This window comes from Solanum tuberosum, unplaced genomic scaffold (genome assembly GCF_000226075.1).
Source record: "Solanum tuberosum cultivar DM 1-3 516 R44 unplaced genomic scaffold, SolTub_3.0 scf00169, whole genome shotgun sequence".
NCBI classification, from domain to species: Eukaryota; Viridiplantae; Streptophyta; class Magnoliopsida; order Solanales; family Solanaceae; genus Solanum; species Solanum tuberosum.
In genome coordinates, this window is record NW_006239099.1 from 98649 (window position 1) to 119261 (window position 20613).

The following is a 20613-nucleotide window of genomic DNA, read 5'->3' on the forward strand; positions in this document are numbered from 1 at the left end:
TCTTGGAAGAAGAACCCTAACCTTAGCGTTTCTTGAATTCCTTGAGCGTAGAATTTTTGGAGTGGATGAGAGGGTTTGATTTAAGAAAACTAATTTTTCTACTCGTTTAGGGTAATTTAGATGATCTCCTAAGGGTTTTTAGGACCAAAATACCCTTTAAGAAATGAATAAAATGAGCTGGGAGTCAGAATAATTTTTCAGCAGGCAGTGAGGTCCGTATTGGCTCTATAACGTGGAGCCATCGCGGAGCTGCTGCCAGGTTTGGGTGTGGTTAGTAAATCAGTCATAACTTTTTACTCATAGCTCAATATTTAGCAAACTTGGTGGCGTTGGAAAGAGGAGTCAAAGACCTTTAATTTTATATTTGTAGCCCACCTAACTCATCTTGTACTAGGAGTTATGGTTGTTTGAACGTGACCCAAAACTTAGAAGAACTAGGAATGGCTTGAATGGTTTTCTCTATGGTTCTTCTTGGAAATCAAGGTCCTAAATCTAGTGACCTTAATACTCAAGAAATTTTAAATTCCTCGGTAAAATCCTATTTACAACGAAGGATGGTTCGAGTCTTAATTCAGAAGGGAAACCCTAGGTCTAGATAATGCGAAGGGAATTAAGAATTTGACTGAATTCTAGGGACCTAATGGGTCAAAGGAACCCACTAGTGAAATCCCACATACCTGGTGATGAATTCCACAGAGAAAGCTTTCGATTTTGGGGTTGAATTTGATGAACACCTGTTGCGTTCTTGTACTAGGGATTGGTCGACTCTTTCTCCTTCTGCGTTCTAATTGTTCTCAGTTTTTGGTGAATGATTTGCTTAGGGTAGATTCTATTTAAGTTACTAGGCTAAAACTAACCAAAACTACTTAGTTTAGGGGTTAAACGACGTAGTTTAGGGGTCCAACACATAAGGAAAAGACCAAATGACCCTTTAGTTAGCTGTTATCGGGGCCCACCGACGGACCAGAACGACGGGCCATCGATCGACTGACGGTCCGTACTGGTCAACCATCAATAGTGATTGGGAGTTGGAAGATGAGGGTCTGACCTACGGTCCTGGACCACAGACCGTGGTCTGACCTATGGTTCGTAGGTCCTGGCGTAGGCTCACCCTTAGGCAAATTTAATGGGGGTTTCTGGGAAGGGTTGCAATCATGAACCACGGACCAGCTGAACGGACCGTGGGTCTTCCTACTGTCCGTGGGTGGCAATCGTGGGTCACACCTGCAACTTCTATAAAATCTACATTTTTTGGTCTTTTTCGAATATGGGGTGTTACATTATCTCCCCCTTGGGAACATTCATCCTCGAATGAAGACTAAACTAGCTGAAATGGAGGGAGAGAGCTGGAACCCCAACCACTAAACATTAGAAACTTACTTCTGACTGATCTAAGTTCCAAGAACATGCAAATACGCTGAAAATGCAAGTACAAACTGAAAGAACATGATGTTAGGACTGAAATTGCACATGAATGACTGAAAAACTGAAGAGGAACTATTACCTCAAGCTGGAATGGAATCGGATGGAAAGTGGTGAGGATACTTGGCCTTCATGGCTGCTTTTGCTTTCCAAGTAGCTCGCTCTACGAACTGACTCCTTTACAAAACCTTAACTGAAGCGACTTCTTTGTTTCTCAACCTTCTAACCTGACGATCTAGAATCTCAACTGGCACATTCTCATAAGTGAGACTATCCTTCACATCCACACTTTCTAAAGGTACTATAAATGCTGGATCACCCACACACTTCTTCAACAACAAAATGTGAAAAATCGGATGCACTGCTGCTAGTTTGTTGGCAACTCTAACTCATAAGGCACTTTACCAACCTTTTTAAAGATCATGTAAGGGCCTATATATCTAGGACTGAGCTTCCCTTTCTTGCTAAATCTCATCACCCCTTTCATAGGCGACAGTTTCAGAAAAACCCAATCATCAGCTTGGAACTCTAGTTCCCTTCTCCTTACATCTGCATAGGATATCTAGCGACTCTGGGTTGTCTTAAGTCTATCTCTAATGAGTTGCACTTTCTCCATAGCATAATGAACTAAATCTGGCCCTATCAAGGCCACCTCACCTACTTCAAACCAACCAACTGGAGATCTACATCTACGCCCATACAATGCCTTATAAGGGGCCATCTGAATGCTGGAATGGTAATTATTATTGTAGGCAAACTCTATAAGAGGAAGGCGATCATCCTAATTACCCTTAAAATCGATCACACATGCTCTTAACATGTCCTCTAAGGTATGAATGGTACGCTCTGCCTGCCCATCCGTCTGTGGATGAAATGCGGTGCTAAGATTAACTTGAGTACCAAGACCTTTCTGAAATGACTTCCAGAATAAGAGGTAAACTGAGGACCTCTATCCGAGATGATAGACAAAGGAACCCCATGCAACCTGACTATATCATTAATGTAAAGCTTGGCGTAGTCCTCCGCCGAATCTGTAGTCTTGACAGCCAAAAAGCGTGCATACTTAGTAACTCTATCAACTTTCACCCAAATGGAGTCATGTTGTCTGCGAGTATGAGGTAAACATGCAATGACGTCCATGTTGATCACTTCCCACTTCCAAGTAGGAACACTGATCTCTTGAGTCATACCTCTTGGTTTATGATGTTCTACCTTGATAAGAATATTAATTATGATAAGAACATGGGCATGTTCTATGTTTCCTCAAGGGGTTCTACTTAGTATGAATGGGGGTATGGGACTTCATTCGTACATTACACAAGTAGGCTTTGAGAGTGGGCATGATAAGTCTCTTTTATGATATGATGATTATGAGTTGAATGTATGCTTTCTATGAATTATGAATATGAATATGAACTATGCTTATGACTTCTTAATGAGCTTTACTTAGTGTGAGTGGGGGTATGGGACTTCACTTATACATTGCACAAGTAGACTTATGAAGGGGTTTTCGTGTGAGTTCTCTTATGTTATGAAGACTTATGAATTATGTATGAAAGGTATGTATGAATGTTAAGGTCGACTTCACTTTTTATAAGTTATGAACATGTATGACTCCTTACTTATGTATGTTGTTTATGAATAAGGCAAGGTAAGATATGTATGTTGTTGGTGGCCTAAGAGTGGTACTTAGTGTAGATATGATTATGGGATCCTATCTATGCATTACACAAGTATAACTTAGGGTTGCTTATGTGGTAGTTCTATTGTGGATGAGATGATCTTGGTATGTGACTATGTGTATGAACTATGTCTTGTGAAGATTGGGATATGTACTATGCTTGCGTTGATGACTATGTTTGTAATGTGATGATATCTCTTATGCTATGATGATTTGTATGTAAGTTGCTTTATGATATGCATTCTCCAACTATTTCAAAGATGATGTTCAAAATGCCATATAGCATGGTTTCAAATGAAATGTCCCTTTTATGCATGTTTTAAGGTTTTTGTGCATGGCTTTCCATACTTAGTACATTTTGTGCTAACCCCATCTTTCTACATTTTCTATAAGTTTAGGCTTTGGAGATATTGAATTCCATCCTCGTGTCTAGGTTCATAGTAGATCAAGAAGAAGAATATTGGTGAGTCCTCATTATATTCAAGGGCATGACCATATGTCCTTTTTGTCTTTCTTTTACGGTTTAGAGTTTTGTAAGGGTCGTGTCCCTAAGATTGTATTCAAAGAGTTTTAATTCAAATGTTATAGATGGTTTGAGACATAGTGTATAGACTCTATCATTTTTATAAAAGACTTCAATTGTAAAGAAAAACGTTTAAATCCCGCACTATTTTCCTATGATCTTATGACAATGATTATGCTAAGGGATTGTATGAGACCCCTTCGGGGTCGAGTACACCGTGTTACTTCTAGGGGGTAACCCCGGGTTGTGACACCTCCTTTCGCCGAACCAAGGCAGAAACTCAGGTATGACTCACTCCCCTTGACCCACGGACCATTAGTGGACTCACGCCCCACCCTGTAGGTCTGTGGGTGGGGTCGGCAACTCTCCATCTAGGGGTCTTGACCTATGGTTTGGTTCCATGGGGCGTGAATGGAACTACGTCCAGTAGGTCATGAAAAATTTGGCAGTTTTGGTTCTTTTGGGCAGCCTTGGGGTTAGACTTTAGGGTCCCCCTCAAGGACTCTTGGTTGGTCCTTGGAGGGTCGTACCTTGATGTTTAACCCCTAAACCCCTCAACCTAAGCTCGGGAAACCATTTTACAACATAAAACTCAACATCAAACTCAACAACTAACTCGTAAGGCTCTAGTTTCACCTACTAGTGTTCCGAGGTGTTACATTATCTCCCCCTTGGGAACATTAGTCCTCGAATGACACTTTAAACACTTTATGGAATGAAAGACTCAAGACTAGCAGCCCATCATGCATGAAACATCATAAACAATGCACAAAACAAGTAAGAAACATCAACTCCATCTCAAACATGCTCAATGCAACACAAGGAAGTAGGAGCTACATCTACAAACTCATTATGCATGAAAACTTCAACATTTCTTTTCATTGGAGAAATTACATTGTCCAACTCAAAGCATGCTCATCATAGCATCATGAAGAAATTATGAAATTACTCTCAAAAGCACATTTAGGCATGTTCAACAATTCACCTCATGAAGCATATAGACAACTCATACTAAATGCACATCAACATGAGAAATAAAAATCATGAAAACTCATTTTCTCATTAAACATGAATTCATCAAGAACATGCATAACATAAGGAGACCATGGAAACACATAATCACACAAGACTCCAAAACATGAAACAAGCCACAAGGAACTCATTGTCTTAGGCTTGAATAAGAATAGAAAGAAAGAGATAAGGATATCAGAACTCTCAATAACCTTTCCTTCTAAGCATACCATCTCCCCTTTGGGAGTAAACCCATACTAAAGGGAAATGAAAATCTAGAAAATAACATAGGGACCTTAATAAAACATTTACATTTATAAGGAATTATCAACATACCGGTGCATTCATCTCGAAGGGATCCTTTGTCCTCTCTAGACCGGAGTGCATAGAAATGACCATAATTTGGAGGAATAGGAACTATACCATCATAAGAAGCTTGTTTGGCCTCTTTTCCTTTTGCTGAGAGTGTTGGGCAATCTCTTATCTTATGACCTTTCTTTCCATACCCAAAACACCCATCCGTGCCGGCTAGGCACTTACCTAAATGTTGCTTCCCACACTTGGCACATGTAGATCTTTCAAAAGAAGAACCACCTCCATTTCCTCCTTGAGAATTAGGGTTATACACCCCATCCTTGTTGACCATTGGGGAGTCTTGGTTATAGGACCTCTCTTTGAACCTTAGTTGACCTTGTTCTTCAGACCTAGCATTTGACGAATTCCCATCACCGGTTTTAGCTCTTTTCACCTCCCTATTCATTCGCTTGAGCTTTTGCTCCTCAATTTGTTCGGCATGAACCATAAGACTTGAAATATTCATAATTGGGATAAGCATTGCCGAACGACATTCATCAACTACCAAGTCAGACACTCCCATCACATACTAATTATTCATTCTAGCCCTCAAGTTCGCCACCGTGGTTGGAGCATACTTAGGCAATAGGGTAAATTTCAAAGAATACTCTTGCACACTCATGCTACCTTGCCTAAGGTTGATAAATTCTTTCATCTTAAATTCCCATTTCTCACGGGGAAAGAACCTATCAAGGAATGCATTCTTAAACATCTCCCAATCTATGGGACCCGCTCCTACATGCCTATTGCTCTTCCATTGAGTAAACTATATTTGGGCAATATACTTCAATTGGTAAGAAGCTAGCTCCGCTTTCTCTATAGAAGTCACCCCCATAGCATCAACTACCTTATACACCTCATCCACAAAATCTTGGGTATCCTCTCCCACCTTGGAACCAAGAAACACCGAAGGGTTCATTCTAACAAAATCCCTCTACCTAGAAGCCATAATACTCACATTAGGGTTCACATGAGTCGCAACACCCCTATTGGTTTGAGTTGTCATAGCTTGGGCTTGAGTAGTTACAACTTGAGCCATCATTAAAAGAGCCGACCTAACTTCCCCATTTTTCATGACCGGAGGATCAACCGGAGATTGATTGCCTTGAGGAACTTGAGGACCTTGGGGAGGAACTCCCTCATTCACAATCTCCTCTTCCATCCTTCTTGCATTCGCCCTTCTTGTAGTCATATCCTATAGACACAAGAGAAAGGTTAGGAAAAGGACTTTATAGAGCTAAACTCTATGGCACGACTCAAAGAGTAATGAAAGAAGTGTAGTTTCCTAACGTATTATAGCCTCTCATTCATAAATGTGGTGCATTTCACACTATGAACACCACTCTACTAGACGTGGCTTGTGAGATATCATCCTAAAAGCAATCCCAATATCTTGTGCTCTGATACCATGTTTGTCACAACCCGAGCCTACACCCTAGACGTAACACGACGTACAAGACTCCGAAGAGCCTCATACAAGCCTCATAGCATTCATAACATAAGGCATAAGAAAAATGGTACAAAATTTAAAATCTTTTAATCCATACAATCAAAAACTTCATTTAACAAACAACGGAAGTCTACTTATCTCACATGGCCATCTAATACAACTTGAATCAAAGATAAGGTCACGACCCTTACAATAGAAAATCTAAAAAGTGTCTAGTACAATGAAAAAAATGAAACAACAATATAGTACTTGTCCTCGAATCCGCTTTGAACTAGATGGAATCACCTCAAATGCCGGAACCTACACTTCGTAGAAAAATAGAAGAAATATGGGTTAGCACAATTAATGTACCAAGTATGATAGCCATGCAAAAATCATGCTTAAAAAGGACATTTTGGTTGAAAACCATGCTATATGCCAATTTTGAGAAAACATGATGAACTTTAGTATAAAAGGCATAGGATACAAACATATCATCATATAAGTCATTACAACACCTTAGAACAATCACCTAAGGCAACCTTAAGCTATACTTGTGCAATGTAGGATTGACATATCATACTACCATTCATACTAAGGACCACTTTGAGGCCACCCTAGATGAACTTACCATTATTCCTTCTCATATTTAGTCAATAATCATAGATAAGGAACATACACATTTCATAAGTCATTACAAGGAAAGTAACTCTTAATAACATTTCCAAGTAAAGCATTCATCATTACATTAAGCCTTAAAGTAACCATTCTCATTAGCTTCATTATGAGCACATTCATTCATTAGACATTAGGACATTAGAGAAACACACCATAGCCCTCTGAAAGCCTACTCATGCAATGCATGAATGTCATCCCATACTACCACCCACACTTCATAGAACCTCTTGAGTAACCATAGCATGTAACTCACATGATGGGAATAATCATTAATCGACGTAGACCATGTGAGCAAATCATGAAATCCGGTGTCTATCCCACACCGTAGGACCAGTAACATTTTAGCTTAGGTGGATCCACTAGCTAATAACCTATGTGGGCACATAGTTTTTGGATAACGAAGATGTTCATTGAAACCCAACCTAACATGGGGAGAGCTTCCATCTTACCATATCCACTCGGTGCTATTCATACATTCCCATAGAGTAGTTCATTCCTTTAACATTATTACTCATGAGAGGGATGCCATTAGACTATCGACCTAAGGTACATTATTGCACATATGAAAGGGTGCCATGAGCCTACCGATTCAAGGTACATTATTAGGATAATTCATTGAATCTTCATGAAAGGGTGCCATAAGCCTACCGATTCAAGGATTATCCTTATCAGTCATGGAAGGGTGCCATTAGCCTACTGATCCATGGTACATCATTATAGTAGTTCATAGACTTATCATGCAAGGGCTACCACCATTAGGTCTACCGATTCAAGACAAAGCCTAGAATACTTCATTAATCATTTATGAAAGGGTTGCCACCATTAGGTCTAGCGATTCACTATTCGTTAAGCTTGATACATTAGTAACACAAGAAGAGCATGCCCTAAGCCTACCAATTCAAGGTACGTTAATCAAGATCACTTTCATTTACACAAGAAGAGGATGCCCTAAGCCTGCCAATTGAAGATGTATCATTACCTTGAACAAACCTTTCACATATATCATAATCATTCATAAGTGTATAATTGAGAATAACCTTTCAATAATAACACAATTGCATTGTAGACAAGATCACATTACTTTCATTGAAATCACAAAGCATTTACATAGCGTCATTATTATACATCAATCTTCATGAATTTGCCCTCCAAGGCTATGAATCAATCTCAATCCAAACATCTAGAATACTACATTAGATAAGGGGAATATCATGATTCAATAACTAAATTAATATAGACATACTCAATTAACATACTTCCATAATCAATCAACCCACATCATCATAAATTCAAAATTTAGTATTTTGGGGGATTCATGGGTTCATGGGGGAAATTCATCATAAATTAACATTAATTCATCAATTCAATCATAATTTTTCATAAATAATTCATTGGAAACGTTTTGAAGTTGAACCCATGACTTAGATTGGATCCCTAACTTTTGGGGGAAATTGGAAGCTTTGAAATCTTGTTTTAGAGGGAATCTATGGGTGAAAGCTACCCATAGATGAAAGCTACCATACCTTGATTGAATATATCCACGAAATTGAGTGAGAAATATGAACTCTTGAGCTCTAAACCTTGACTTCTTCTTCTCCAATGGAGGTTTCTAGAGAGCAAATTATTTTGGAGAGGAGGTGGTTTCTATTTTTGGGTTTTGGGAATTATGAGTTGTAAAGTGGTAGTTTATAGTTTAAAAGGTCTTAAATAAGTCTAAATATTCAAATATAAAACTACCCCTAACTTAACTAACCACCCTAGGAATTTACCAAGTTGCCCCTCCCTTGGCCGAACCTAGGCAGAAACTCAGGTGTGACTCACGCCCCTTGACCCACGGACCGTGAGTGGACTCAAGCCCTGTCCTGCAGGTCCATGGGTAGGGTCTGAAACTCTCCATCTAGGGTTCTTGACCTACGGTTTGTTTCCATGGGGTGTGGATGGACCTACGCCCAGTAGGTCCAATCCGTAGGTTATGAAAAATTTGGCAGTTTTGGTTCTTTGGGGAAGCCTTGGGGTTAGACTTTAGGGTCCTTCTCAAGGACCCTTGGTTGGTCCTTGGGTGGTCGTACCTTGATGTTTAACCCCTAAACCCCTCAACCTAAGCTTAGGAAACCATTTTACAACATAAAACTCCACATCAAACTCAATAACTCACTTGTAAGGCTCTAGTTTCACCTGCTAGTTTTCCGAGGTGTTACACATCATCTCCCCCTTGGGAGAAAACATCAAATCTCTGCTGATGGACTGCACCCTTTAGTTGAAGCAATAAAGGATCACTGTTTTTCTTTTCCTTAACCTACACTACCAATGAAGATTTTGATCCATTCTGAAGTGTTACACCACCATCTAATATTCTCATAAGATTAACTCCTAAGCGAGCAAGCCTGTGAACATCCTTTGCTAGTTCCCTTCTTTCTTTCTCTACATGTGCCACACTACCTATCGATAGTCTGCTAAGAGCATCTACTACTACATTGGCTTTACCAGGATGGTAATGCACACTCATATCATAATCCTTGAGGAACTCAAGCCATCTCCTCTGACAAAGATTCAACACTTTCTGGGTGAACACATACTGAAAGCTTTTATGGTCTGTGAACACCATACAAGTAATGTCTCCAAATCTTAAGTGCAAACATCACTGCTGCTAGCTCGAGGTCATGAGTCGAATAGTTCTTCTCATGTACCTTAAGCTGTCTAGAAGCATATGCTATAATCTTAACTCGCTGCATCAACACACAACCTAGGTTGAATCTGGATGCATCACAGTAGATAACATAACCGTTTGAACCCTTTGGTAGATTCAAAAATTGAGCTGTAGTCAACTGATGAGTCCACAAATTGGACTCATTTAGAGCTATATTTTAATAGAAATTATGTCCTCAAATGCTTATTTTATCTCAATATCTGATGAAAACCCTTAAGTTTCAAGTATTTGAAGTTTGAAGGAAAGCATGGACACTACATCGCAAAAAGGAACGAGAAGGCTGAAAAGAACGAAGAAATGCAGGCCTAAGGATCGCTGAGGCCACTTGGCGAGTTGCCGAAGGGTCTTACTTCGATTTTTATTCCAGTGTATTGAGCCCTGAAGGAAAGGATCAAGTCGGCGGAAAAAGAGAGCTGTCGGCGTATCACCAAGAAGTTTCGCGAAGTAGTAGCATGTTGCCCAATGACCCAGAGCATGATGATGCTGAAGGCTGGTGCAAGGCAACGATGAAATACACCAAAGGGAGAATCATTGAGTTGATCGGCGATTCTGACCAACGACGCCGAATGATCCGCTGTAACACAAATTTGTGAAAACTATAAATACTAGTTAGAGTTGTAGTTTTAAGAGTCGAACAATTATTATAATTCTCATATAGTACTTTTTGATATTTTTGCTCTAACTGTGAGAGGGTTTTGAAGACTTGAAGATCCAAAGGGTTTCATCTTCAAGATTTGGATTTGGGTCTCTTTTCTTAAATTTTGGCCTGTATCAAGACTTAAATCTTCATACCCAGTTGAATGCGAGCTCAATTTGGTATAAATTTCTATCTTTTATACATGTGTGGCTAAAAACCCTAATTCTCGGGGTGTGATTTAACAAATATGAGTTAAGATAATTGTTGGGTCTTGGTTGCTGACAGTTTAATCATAGTTTAATTGTGATTAAGTTTAGTAGTTGTTGATGAATTTAATGAATTTGTAGTTGCAGATACAAGTTTATTTATCTGTTTTCGGCTTGCTCGAGAGAGAGGTCGTAAAATTAAAACTACTAAATTGATGGTCGGTGGGAGTGGGTCGATATGAGGTTCAGCTGGAGAGAGTGAATCCTAGTCTCATTCCCACACACTCAGCTCGAGAGAGTGAGTGGCTTAAGACGTAGGCAGATCTTCATGCGGCAAGTGGGTGTCTGAGAGGAATGCATTTGAAATGGGGTAAGTTACTCGAGAGGGAGCTTATCCCCCTTAAAGTTTTACCTTGTCACAATTATTCTATGAATCTTCTATTGAAAGCATGTACCCAATAATCTAGTTTAACCTGTATTCCCATCACATCCCAAGGATTCCCTCTCATTACTTAGAAATCCTTGCTTAATTTACTATATTTACCTTACTTGTGACAAAACCCCCCATTTTTAATTGACACTCTTGTTCCCCCTTTAATTTACAAACTTTTTAATCGTTAATGTCTTTAGCTACGACTAGTTAGAACTAAATTTTATTTTTCTATTAATTCTCAAAACCACTCTCTTGTGAACGATCCCAACCCTTGGCTGGGTTACTAAACTATTGTATGATCATAGACACTTGCATCGAAAGTTGTGTCTTGATTACGCAAACATCAAAATGGCACTGCTGCCGGCGAGTGGTGTTATTTGGGAATTTTTAGTTAAGTAGAATTTCTGTCTTTAATAGTTATAGTTTTAGTAATTTTATTTTTAGTTTTGTTTTTCTCTAAGTTGTTGTATGCAGAAACCTTAAGCATGGCAGAGGGAAGTGGTGGCAAGTTAGTTGTGGTGAACCAAGAAGTCAAGGCTGACTTCAAGTTAGCTGCACTGGTAACTCAGCTAAATGACTTGGCCACCAAAATCTCAAAGGTGGAAAACTAGTGCAAGAGCCAAAGGAGGCACATACCTCCTTATGTTCAAGAAAGGTCTAGGAGCAATGAAAATAAACGTATCGAGGATACGCTATTAATCATTCTCCGAAAGCTTCACGAGTAAGATAGAATTCTAGAGTCGATGAGGGAAAACGTAGAGGTACTGAATCAGATGAGTGGCTCCTCCTCAAGATCAATCAAGTTGATTGAAGACCTCTTGGACCACACATTGCCTCATCTCTACCCAAGCAGTAAAGGCGGGTTGCCTAGTGGCATTAGGTCTAACCCCAGAGACAAAGTTTGACTGGTAGCTCACGTCGAGCCACGACGTTAAATAAGGCACTTCTTGGGAGGCAACCCAAGGTTTTAAATGCTTTAGTTTGCTTTTATAATAATGGTGTGTTGATTTTGTAGGTTAAAACGAAGAATGTGTTGAAAAGTGCAGGTTAGCGAAATAAGGATCCAGTTGGCGAATCGCGGAACTGGTTGGCGATCCCGCTAGTGTCCACCGTTTGGACTCCATGTAAAACTCGGTGAGATACGAGACCATTCGGTGAATTGCTGATTAAATCGGCGAGCAATACTAACGTCACCGAATGGACACGAACTGGACGGTTTATAATGGCCAAAAGTTTTAAAATTCAAATTTCTTCACTTTCCCTCGCTTTTCAAACTTCAAAACTCACACAAAGGTAGTACTCTCAATCTCCTTGCTTTCAATTAGTATTTTAGTTATTGATTGGTGCTCAGAACTAGGATTTCTTTGCCGCCTAGCATTTCAATCATATTTCAATCGGCATTGAAGGTTAGTTTCTAAAACCCCAACATTAATTTCAAAAATTTTGTAATCATTCGTAATGATCGTAATGTATTATTGTGTTGAATGCTTAAATGCCTATTTTAATTTAAAAATCTTACCCGTATTGTTTGATTATGTTTACGGGGTTTGCGGGATTGAATTCGAGAAGGTGGATTGAAAATGGGCACGTTGGGCCATTTGGCGAGCTGGGTCGAGCTCGCCGAATTGTTCGGCAGTTCTCCCAATGTCTCCATATCGCCCTTAATATCGTGTCAAATTGGCACAAGTATGAATTGAAGCTACTTATGAAGTGTCCTCTTATGTAATGTATGTCTAGCTTGGATTGTTGGTATAGTTGCCTTCCATGATATGATTGACTTAAGTTCATAGTTCCTTGTCAATATGAAGTAGGTCTATAGTGACACCTAGAGATGGTAAATATGAATAGGGTGACTTCAAGATATGCTTAGTGTGTGTGGTATTATGGGATGCCCCACATGCATTGCACAAGTGTGCGTTGAGGTTACTTAGGAGTATAGTGCTCTTATGACATGAAAGCCTAGGTCTTGACTATGAAGGTGGACTATGACCAAGAATGACCAAAGAGAGGTATTTAGCTTTGATAGTATTATGGGATGCTATCTTTGCCTTGCACAAGTATGCTTGGAGGTGGCTTGTGAAGTAGTTATCTTGAATATGAAAGACTAATGGTTGAAGTATGAAATTATGAATGTCTTATGTTGACTTGTTATGGTATGATGCATATGTTGGACTTTATTTTATGACTATGTTATTATCTCTTATGCTTATGCCTTATGTTGACTAACCATTTTTAGATGTTTTATGTTGGTATGTTAGCTTTCTTACCAGGTACATTTTGTACTAACGCATATTGCCTACATTCTAATCAAATGTAGGGTGTTGGAGTTTGAGTTGCTTTGGAGGCTATGTTTCTAAGAAGTTTGAAGACTTGAAGAATTGGTCAGTCCTCATAGCTTCGAGGACAAACCCACTATGTTCCTTTTATGTCATTTCTTATGTTTTAGACATATTATGGGCTGCATCCCAAAATTTTTATTCATGTTATTTATAGATGGTTTTGAGACATAGACTTAGTAAAGACTTCCGCTCTTATGAAATGTTTTCGATTGAATGTTTTTTGATAAAGTTTTAAATTTCCCCTACTTTTCTATGATTGTATGTTATGATGTCGCTAAGGGCTTGTATTTGACCCCTTTGGGGACGAGTACGCCGTGTTACGTCTAGTGGGTACCCTGAGTCGTGACAAACTTGGTATCAGAGCATAAGGTTTTGGGATAAGTTTTAGGATGTTTCAAACAATGTCTAAGTAGAGTCTTATTCATGGGTGTGAGTCGCGACATATTTATGAATAGTAGGCTATTGGATTCTTAGGAAAATTCTCACTTCTTCATTCTCTTAGTCATGCCATAGAGTTTGGCTTTAGTAGGCCCTTTGTCTAATCCGTGCCCGTTGTTTTCAAGATATGGCTAATACAAGGGAAAATGCTAGGAGAGAAGGGGAAAACATTGGGGACCGATATATTCCTCCCCAAGTTCCATATCAAGTTCCTCCTCAAGTTCCAAATGACCCTCCAATTGGGAATGTCACTCTAGTAGACTTTAGGGCTTCTATGCAATTGTTGGCTTAAGCCTTGACGGCATAAGCCAATAGAGAGGTGGTGGCACTGGCGAACCCTATAGGGGGAATGGATGCTTATAGGATTAGGGAGTTCTAGAGGATGAACCCTTCGTAGTTTAGTGGCTCCAAGGTGGAGTACGATCCAAATGGGTTCATAGATGAGGCTTATAAGACACTTTCTATCATAGGGGTAACTTCTAGAAAGAAAGCGGAGCTAGCCGCTTACCAATTTGAAAGATGTTGCCCAAATTTGGTATGAGAAATGGGAAGATGCTAGGCCGGCAGAGGCGGGTCCTATAGTGTGGGAAACTTTTAAGTTGGCATTTCTAGATAGGTTCTTTCCTCGGGAGTTGAGGGAGGCTGAATTGGAGGAGTTCATAAATCTTAAGCAAGGCAACATGAGTGTCAATGAGTATGCCTTGAAGTTCACTCTTTTGTCTAAGTATGCTCCATATTTGGTAGCAAGTCCAAGGGATTTGATGAATAGGTTCATGACGGGGGTGTCCGATCTAGTAGAAGAAGAATGCCGTATGGCAATGCTTGTTGATGTTATGGATAGCTAATGCCTTATGGTGTTTGCCCAACAAATAGAAAAGTCAAAACACAAGAAGGAGAGGGCTAGGGAGAAAAAAAGGTCTAGGGTGGATAATGATGGGTTCGATGGACATGGTCGTTCTAGGAATCGTCAAAAGTTTTACGGACAAGGCTATGCTAATGCTACTAAGTATAAGGATGAGATGGTGTCTACCCCTAGGTCACAAGGGAAAGGTAGTGAGTCCCTATGTCCTACTTGTTCTAGGTGTGGTAAGAGGCATGAGGGTAAGTGGTTAGCCGGTAGAGATGGTTGCTATGGATGTGGTGAGAGTGGCCACATGAAGAAGGATTCCCCAAAGGCAAATGCTACTATAAGAGAGGGTAATCAAGTTTCCTTTAGTGGTGGGGATGATGAGCCTCCAAAGAGGAATATATTTTATGCTCTCCAATCCAAGGATGATCAAGAGTGATCTTCTCATGTCCTTTCCGGTATGTGCTTCTTTTATATTTTAGAAAATTTCCAGATTTCTTGTCTTTTATGATTTGTTATGTTGGACTTGATGTTGTCCTTGCTTGAAATGATGTTTAGAAAAGCATGTGTGGACTTACTCCCAAGGGGGAGATAGTGTGCCTATTCCATAAGGACTTTACATGATTATGTGTTGCCATAATTTCTTTGTATGTATGTTTATGAAGATGTGTAGGTCATGTTAGAATTGATATAATTGCATTGTGTTGCCTCATGTTGTAGCATATTTGAGTTGATGTGCATTTCTAGGCTCCATGAAGGTATGTTGAGCATGTTGTAGCTAGGAGATGTTAGTTCCTCCTTGGAAATAGGTATGTATGTCTCGTCCATGCATTTTTAGTTGGTAGATGTAGTTCCTACTTCCTTGAGTTGCATTAGGTATGATTAGCTTGGAATTGAAGTTTCCTTGGTTGGTTGTGTGCATGTAGATATAGTGAATGCATGATGGGCTGCTAGTCTAGAGTCACTTCTTTTTAAAAGTGTTTATAAAGCTAATTTGAGGACGAATGTTCCCAAGGGGGAGATATTATAACACCCCGGAAACTAGTAGACCAAACTAGAGCCTCAAGCTAGGGTTCTAAGGTTTGATGTATGTGAAATAGAGTCGTAGATGAGAATTTCCATACTTTGAATGAGGGGATTAGTAGTTGAACGTCAAGATACGTGTTAGACCTCATAGCTTAGAAGATTATCTATGGAATGGTATAGGGTTGCAAGGGCCTAAGCTAACAAGGTAAAGTGAAAGAGAACTTATTCTCCTAGGTGACTAGTTGGCGATAGGGAAGCTTGATTGCCCAAGTCACTTGGCGATGCGCCAAAGGGCACCTAAGGTCACCTAGTGGGATGTCCCTTTACCCTTGGTTCTGGAACAAAGGGCGAGCTAAGTCATAGCTCGCTAACCTACTTGCTGGATCGCCCATTGGCCCCCAAGATCGCCTAGTGAAACTGCCCCATTATTGAGCTTGCTGGAAATTTGGGCGAGCCAAGGGCCCACTTGTCGAGTCGCCTAGTGCCCTTGGTGAGCCATGTGGGTGCAAAGGGCAATTTAAGACGTGAAGCCTAGTAATTTTTAAGTTAAAAACGTTTAGGGTCTTTAGTCTTTACCAAAGTTGACCCTACATTATTCTGTTCCTTTCCTAGCAACTATATAAGCTTAGTATACCTAAGCTTACCTCATTTAAGTCATTCAACCTAGAATTAAAATAAAACGTATCTACCTCCTCTCCATAGAATATTTCTCTGCCTAGGAAGAACCTCCATTGAAGAAGGAGATAGGTCTTGAAGCTTGGGTCAAGAACGAAGTTCATTGTTGAGAGCTTTCATTATGTTTTGATTAAAGGTATGTTTAGCTTTTCATCTATGGGTTCTTCCACCCATAGAGTTCCCTAGAAACCCCCAAAATTTTGTGAAGAAGAACCCCAATCTAAGTTAGGGTTACTTCCAATGTATGGGTTTTGGGTGGGTATGATTCCAAAATGTTGGATACTACTCATATATGATTAATTTAGTGTTGATTCATGATATTATGACGAATTTATGTGAATTCCTTGTCTAACCTTAATTTTAAAAGTATGTGGGTTTAGATCTTTTGATGAGAAATTGATGGTTCTTGATAGATTTTCTAGAGTTATCACCATGAATACAACTTATCTAAGAATGGGAATATGAAATCATGAATTGAACTAGACTTATGCATGTATGACAGAATATGAATTGAATGATTAGAATTGGGACTCTATGATGAATTATGCTTAGAATTGTGTATGATTAAGGGTTGTGATTAAATATGGCTTGTGACCTAGACTAGTATGATGGTTGTAGAGTGAAGCTCGAATGTAGGGCTTGAAGTGATAATGTTGATCACTATGGCTTATACAGTAAGTCTAATATTTGGAGATAACTTGCATGTATGTAGAATGTGAAAGGTATTCTCACATAGAATGATTCTAGATTGAAAGGCTAATTACCTAAAATGAATCATGCTTGTTAGAATAGAATAGCTTGAAGTTGAGCCTTGTGATTCCTTCATGTATAGTTGAATTATGTAGCTTGGGATGGTAGATCTCATGGTAGCTTGGGATTGAGGAATAAAGCTCTCCTAAGGTTAGCTTGAATTAGCATTGGTAGGATGCCTTTCATGGTAGCTTGCATTAGTATAGGCATGGTAGCCTAGGATTGAGGATATATACTCTCCTATTGGTAGCTTGAACTAGCATGTTAGAATGCCTTCATGGTAGCTTGACTTGGTTAGACCAAGACCATTTCATGGTAGCTTAGGATTGAGACACCACACTCTTCTAAAGATAGCTTAGGAATGCGGGTTCATACTCCCCTAAGGATAGCTTGCATTCTATTGAATGATTGCATGGTAGCTAGGTTGTTATACGTGTCCTTCCTAGGATAGCTTGGATTGCATGGTAAGGTGTTTTTCAGGGTAGATAAGTCTAGCATGGTAGTATGCTATTCTTTGTTAGTTTAGAATGATGAATAGTAAGCATTGAGTAAGCTAGCCTAAAGGAGTACTTAGCGTGAGTGGTATTATGGGATGCCACTCATACGTGGCACAAGTATGACTTGAAGCTACTTATGAAGTGTCCTCTTATGTAATGTATGCCTAGCTTTATAGTTGCCTTCCATGATATGATTGACTTAAGTTGATAGTTCCTTGTCAATATGAAGTAGGTCTATAGTGACACCTAGAGATGGTACATATGAACAGGGTGACTTCAAGATATGCTTAGCGTGTGTTGTATTATGGGATGCCCCACATGCATTGCACAAGTGTGCGTTGAGGTTACTTAGGAGTATAGTGCTCTTATGACATGAAACCTAGGTCTTGACTATGAAGGTGGACTATGACCAAGAATGACCAAAGAGAGGTACTTAGCTTTGATAGTATTATGGGATGCTACCTTTGCCTTGCACAAGTATGCTTGGAGGTGGCTTGTGAAGTAGTTATCTTGAATATGAAAGACTAATGGTTGAAGTATGAAATTATGAATGTCTTATGTTGACTTGTTATGGTATGATGCTTATGTTGGAGTTTATGTTATGACTATGTTATTATCTCTTATGCTTATGCCTTATGTTGACTAACCATTTTTAGATGTTTTATGTTGGTATGTTAGGCTTCATACTTGGTATATTTTTTACTAACGCATATTGCCTACATTTTAATCAAATGTAGGGTGTTGGAGTTTGAGTTGCTTTGGAGGCTTGGTTTCTAAGGCGTTTGAAGACTTGAAGAATTGGTAAGTCCTCATAGCTTCGAGGAAATATCCACTATGTTCCTTTTATGTTATTTCCTATGTTTTAGACTTATTATGGGATGAGTCCCAAGACTTTTATTCATGTTATTCATAGATGGTTTTGAGACATAAACTTAGTAAAGACTTCCACTTTTATGAAATGTTTTCGATTGAATGTTTTAAAGAAAGTTTTAAATTTCCCCTACTTTTCTATGATTGTATGTTATGATGACGCTAAGGGCTTGTCTTAGACCCCTTCAGGGTCGAGTATGCTGTGTTACATCTAAGGGGTACCCCTGGGTCGTGACAGGCGTTTATCCCAATCAGCTGATACCCGAGAGCCCCGACTCGAGAGGTCCATTCCAGGGATGATCTAGAGCACCATACTTGCTACACTCACCTAGGTTCAGACTTCTGTTGATGCTTTGACGGTGTGAATCACAGCTTGTGAAAGCAGACAAGGGAAGTCTTCTAAGGTTTCAGCTTTAAAAGCCGAAGTAGCAGATCTGAGGAAGGATGTAGACTATCTAAAGTCTACTGACTTCGGTTCATTAATAGAGAGGGCAGACGACCTGGATGCTCCTAAGACCTCGGGGATCCCTCCGGCTACCATCGGAGATGTGCAGAGGGGTGGCACAATAGATGATGATTCAAATTCAGGGACAGATTAGGACCTACTAGCAGCACCTGAGGAGGAGATAGTAGAGAGCCGAGAAGAGAGCCTATTCAGAGATTTGTCAAATCTTATGGGGATAGTTGTGCAGCCGGTGATCCAGACACGACTGACCGAGATGTCCACAGTAGCTCCTAGCAGACCTGGCACTGTTATTCCTCTTGAGGCTACTCCGGGCACTGATGCCCATATTCAGATTGCTACATCGGGCACTGAGACCCCGACAGATGGAGAGACTACATAGATAGGACTTTTCCTTACTTCCCTCTCTGTCTTATATGCTTTTACTTTTGCATACTTTTATTTGCATTTGAGGACAAATGTTTTTGTTTGTGGTGGAGTGAGGCCCACACCTTTTGTGTGCTACTTTTGTTTGTGTTTCTTGTATATATTTGGGTTGTTCTGTTTTAAAATTGTGTTAATACTGCTTCTCTATGGATGTTTGAGCTTGTGGCTCCTTTTATTTTAAATTGCAAAATGATTTTGACCCTTCCGGATGTTTTGAATTTTTCGCATATTTTTGCCACCCTTTATATGCTCGTGTGTTGAGTGTGGCTATTCCTTGGCAAATTTGAGTCTCGGGTTTGATCAATACTGATGACTTGAATAGTACTTACAATCGAACGAACATGAATGTACGGCTACGATGAGGCCAAATGAAGTTGCATAGACAATATGTGAACTCTTTGCATCTCTTTGTGATTAGCCATTTATCAATTTGATTCTCTTGTGATGAGCGTTGCACACTAACAAAAGTGTGGAGTCCTGTTTGACTTAAGTGTCGATGCCTTGTGTGATAAGCTTACCTGGAACCATGCATGACAACACCTAAAATTTGCCCTGTTGGTACGGTTGACTAAGTAAGACTTTCTCTTGATATGATCTTAGGCAACTTCGAAGAGTGTGAACCAATTTGACATTATACCTCTTTTGTGGCCTACCTTGTGAGCGTGTGATTCTCTCTTGAACACCCTTTGAGCCTTACCCTTATTTGGAAGAACCTTGATGAAAACTAGACCTTTCTTAATCCTTTACCTATGATCCTCTTGAATTGTGGTTAATTGAATAGCCAACTTAGGCCAAAAGCCTAAGTTGGGGGTGTGGTGAAAAAGAAAAGGGAAAGTCAAGAAGTGCATGGAAAGTCTCCTTTAACCCATGGTGTTGAGAAAAATGGAACCCTTCCATATAAAAAAAAAGAAAAAAAAGAGAAAGTCGTGGAATAAAGTATCAAAGAAATAGGGTTCCGAACAATCCATGGGAAGCGAATAATAGGATGACCTATGATGCACTAATGTAAATGATGAAGGAAAAAGAAAGAAAGTGTTGCGAGCACCACATTTCATGAGGATAAAAGTCACTGAGCCTAAATGACCATACCTTTACACTCAGCCCCGTTACAAGAATTGAAAAGACTTTTTGAACTTCAGTGAGCTGAAACAAGTGTTGATTGGAAAATAAGGGCAAACCTATGGGTGAAGTCATGCATGTG